Raw genomic sequence first — 4628 nt, forward strand, 5'->3', positions numbered from 1 at the left:
GACCGGGCGTCACCCAATGCAAATTAGATAACTGGTGGGTAGTTTAAAGCTTCGAACCGATTACAAAGGGCTAAGCCATAATTCTCCATAGTCATCAGCCGTCGCATCAACAAAGTACACATAATGCCTTACAGATGTGTAGCTGGTACCTCGCCTATCCGCAGAATGACGAATAACGCCGTTGTGGGTGTTTGCCAATCTCACAAAAATCATGATTTATGGCGTAAAGGAAGGAAGAAAATGAGAATGTTTTATTTTTTCCCGACTTTTCAGTATTCAATGTACACCTTTCCCACATCTTACCTTCCCCTTTTTATTATTATTATTTTATTCGTTTTATTCTCATTTTCTTCCTTTCTTTCTATATTTTAACCGGTTAGCTTAACTTATTAATTCATTTTTTAAATGGGATAGGCTGAGCCGCACTACATTTCTCAACCACAGGCGCCTCGGAGAGCCGCGCTAACAGGGCAGGATTCTTTCAGGTCCCTAGATAAAACAAGTTTTCAAGGTAGCGACACTCATTGCACTTTGCGCCGTCCTCCTCACTCTCGCGCCTACTCCTCCTTTTCTCCATCATCTGCGTCTGTGATTGGTGAATTCGTTGCACGTGATGTCGTTAGTGGATGGTGGTGATATTTATAATAAAGCAAGAGGTTCAAAACGAGAGCGCATGCGCGTATGGTTCCGGTCGGATTCTTGCCGCGACGAAAGACGAAATCGTATCCAAGACATAAGCTGTAGAAGAGGAGCGTTCCTGTTGGCGCAAAGTCGGCCAAATATGCTTCGCCGTGGATTTTACATACAACTACGTGCCAATTTTTGAACAATGCCGGGTTGCTGTGCTGTCGGCTGCAGCAACAAAACAGAAGACGGCTTCTCTCTCTACAACATACCTCGTGGTATCCGGAATAGTGCACGCCGTGAAGTGTGGCTATAAAACATTTCACGCGAGGACTTCCGTGCAACGCCGTCGACGCGGCTTTGCGAGGTGAGTTGATTTTTCGGCTTTTGTTGAAACGCTATAGAACGCGCGTCTAACGCGTCTAGTACGTGGCCTGCGTTACAAATATTTGTGCGTAAGCACGTACAGTTGAATACAACTGGAATGACTGCACTTTCAGGAACATTTCACGCCAGACCAGTTCGAGCCATTTCCTCTTGAACGCGGCGTGAAGAAGCTCAAACGCGACGCTGTGCCAACGCTTTTGAAGCCTTCCCGGCAGCGAAGGCGCACGAAAAGGCCTCTGCCGACAGGTATGTCATTGCGCTGTTTGTATTACTCATGCTGTTTTATCTGAATAATCGCACTGTTCGATATCCTGTAGTTACATTACACGTTTAGTTTTTAGGTAACCAAACAAACATAGCTACTTGAACATAGCTATTGAAAGAGATTGTCGGGCTGTACGCGACCGATATTTGGTTCCTCCGGTGAGCACGGGATGACCACACTGAAGGGCGTAGTGGAGTAAAAATGTAAAAATGCATCACAGCTGACCTCGTTTTCAAGCAATGCTGCTAGATTGCTAGTTTGCATTGCCACCAGCATACCCCCCACCCCCCTTTCTTTACTTGTGAGTGGTAGCGCCGGCATACAGGCACTTTGTGTATTCATGTTTGAATTACCGAGCATTCTGCATTCACAAGAAATCAATAGACTGTGAAAAAAAGAACATGTATGGAGAGAGAAAAAATTCACTTTTCACGTTATTTATTTCATCAATACGTTACAACGAATCACTTGTAAGAACTAATCACTTTCTTCGAAACAACCCGGTGTATTTCTTACGGACTCGCATGCATTACTGAGGGAAACGTTGCATGCTTCGTGCACTACGCATAATTTTACAATATAACCTTCTGGGCCAGTCGCAAAGGGACTCATTAAAGATGTACGCACGTGTGAAGCACACCGTATGAGCAGTTGCGTTAATGTTGGCATGTATAAGTGACGACAGGTGTTAGGGACCGCATCCAAGCTTTGTGAGCCGCCGAGACCACTGCGGTGCTTGCGGCACCTGGCCCATTGTGTTGGTTATTTTGTGCATTGCCCGTTTGGGACACCCAGTAATTGAGTGCTTCTGACGCCCCCTAATCTAAAAGTGATTTTCTTAAGGTGAAGCCACCATTGGTGAAATGACGCATTAAGGATTCGCAGTTTCGAAACGACAGCCGCTCGGCAGCAAACAGCATTTAAGGGTTGTGTACTCTTTGCTAACTGCAAACAGTTGGAAATGCAGTCGCTTCATCCTGTGTGCCTCTCCTTTTGTTGGTTCGTTTATTGCGCTTCATTTCACCAAGTTGGAAATGCATTTTGGTGCACAAATAAAACACATGTACGCATATATGCATGCAATCCATGCGGTAGCAGTTGTAGTGCATAAAACAAAATCCAAAGCAGATTTTTTTTCCTTTTGCGCATTTGTAAATCTTGCAGCTATATTACGTGCAATGCTGCATGAACTTAATTGCCCTTCCTTATTTGCACAGCTGAACATGCTCTCTGGTTTGTGCAATCGATGCACCCTTTTCCATATTTGTAGCAACATATGTTACGTGCACACAGTAAAAAGGAATGTGTCGATTGATGGTGATTGTGTGTACATGGAAACATACGTGTAAGACTCGAAGCAATGTTGTGTCTCACATATTCATCAGACAGCCCATCAGTGTGGCATACACACTAGTCTTGTGTTCAGATGCCGAAAATAAGGAACCGTGTGACCATGGACATTGAAACACTAATAGAATGGGTGCAGTGAATTTGCTAGGTTGGCGTATAAAAAGACTTCAAAGTTTGTTGACAAAGTGTTGACTCGTTTGGAGCGGTTTAAGTGAAAGCAGCTGCTTGAATGGTCGAGTAAACCAGCATTTCAATAAATTGTACTACCCCTTGTCCCTTTTCATCTTATAGTGTGTGCTCATTTATGAACGACATTTTCAGGAAATGGCATCAGCATTGACAGCAGCTCAATAGGACATGGCCACTGCTACTTTCATGTATCTCATGAGAGTGATACTCAAGGTACGATTGCGGTGACATTCATGGTGTAGACGCGGAAGTAATGCTCTTACTTAACTCAGATGGCTCGGTTCTATCTTGTAGAAATGTCCCCAGAGGACCCAGATCCGCCCCACTTTTCAAATGAAGCGGAAGTGGTTGGCCAAGGAACTCTGGACATTGTGCAAAAGAGCTCTGTGTGCAACATACCAGGTAAGGAGTTGTCTGTTTATTGCATAATGCATGTTACTTTTTTATCAACAATGAACTGGTATAGAGAAGAGAAATAGATACCCTGTATTGTGAGGATTCGATTTTATGTTCGTAAATGTATCAAATGAGTGGAAGTATCTCCTCATGTTAGAGACATGGATGTAATGCAGTTTATTGACTGCATATTATGACCGCAAAGGCTTCATGTGAGTGCAAGTATCCCCCTCGTGACAGAGACGTGGAAGTAATGCAGTTTATTAACTGCAATGTCATGCTTCTGTCTTGTAGAAATGTCCCCAGAGGATCCGCCTCAACTTTCAAGTGACGCGGAAGGGGTTGGTCTCGGTACTGTGGACATTGTGTAATGGAACCCTGCATGCAACATACCAGGTAGGAACGTGTATATTAATTGCACGTGCTTCACTTTTTTTCAACAATGAACCATTATAGATAAATTAAATGGATGCCCTGTATCGTCAGGGTTGTATTTAATGTTCGTGAATGCGTCATCTGAGTGCAAGTATCTCCTCATGTTATAAACATGAAAGTAACACGGCAGCTACATAAAAAAGAAGGTGCCGGTTCGTGTCACAATGTGGTCGCCTCATTATTTATGCGTGTCCGTGTGTTTTTCGTGTGATCGCGTGTGTGGGCAGCTTGCCTCATGTTTTCTGTGCTTGAGTACGGTTCTTTGGTGCGCGAGTGTCTGGTAGACGGTTTTTTCCAGGGGTGTGAAGCCGTGGAGCTGTTGTGTGCCGCTCTGCAACTCGAACGCGTGAAAAGACGCTACTGTGAAGTACCACGTATTCCCGTGCGATCTACAGTGTCGGCAAGCGTAATATTCGTAACAGAGCACTTCTTTTTGTTACAAACGAGCGCTAAATCAGGCGCGCGCCGCCGCATCCCGTCGAGAGAATGAAGTCACCGCGCCGACAGAGCCCTCAACGGGCGCGCGCAATGGAAAAATAAAAAAATGCCCCCACCTCCCCGAAGGGAATCGTGAGGAAATGCGAATGTATTTCTTGCGCCGAGAGTACACGGCGCAGTAATTTTAATGGCGTAAATTAATGACGAGACGAGGATTTGTACCGTAACCATTTATTTACACATTCATCAGCACCTGTTTGTGTTGTCATTGTACCTGACGGCCATAATCTCAGCCTTGTGGTCGCCGTTGGCGTTTCACAGCGGCGTCTCGAGCACACATTTCTTCTTGAGAGGCGCCCAGCCAGCGGACGGGAGAGTGGGGCGCAGGGAGGAGAGAGAGCGAACGGCGAGAGAAGGAGCGGCGAAGAGCGGTGCGGAGCCGGCGCGCGTCCGCGCAAACCGCGGTGAGGAGGCGGAGCGCGCACAGTCACGTGGGGTGTGACGTCGCTGCGCCGTTGCTACAGACGCTCCTCTCCGCTCCTCG

General features: G+C 45.9%; 1 long non-coding RNA gene across 1 annotated transcript; it reads left to right on the forward strand.

The window, feature by feature from the left end:
* The first annotated feature begins 812 nt into the window (after positions 1–812).
* Positions 813–3564, forward strand: LOC125758145 (uncharacterized). The gene is made up of 3 exons (XR_007415903.1): positions 813–991; positions 2948–3028; positions 3506–3564. It is a non-coding gene; the product is annotated as an uncharacterized LOC125758145 (long non-coding RNA).
* Positions 3565–4628: the final 1064 nt, after the last annotated feature.

Source organism: Rhipicephalus sanguineus, chromosome 4 (genome assembly GCF_013339695.2).
Source record: "Rhipicephalus sanguineus isolate Rsan-2018 chromosome 4, BIME_Rsan_1.4, whole genome shotgun sequence".
In the NCBI taxonomy this organism is placed as follows: Eukaryota; Metazoa; Arthropoda; class Arachnida; order Ixodida; family Ixodidae; genus Rhipicephalus; species Rhipicephalus sanguineus.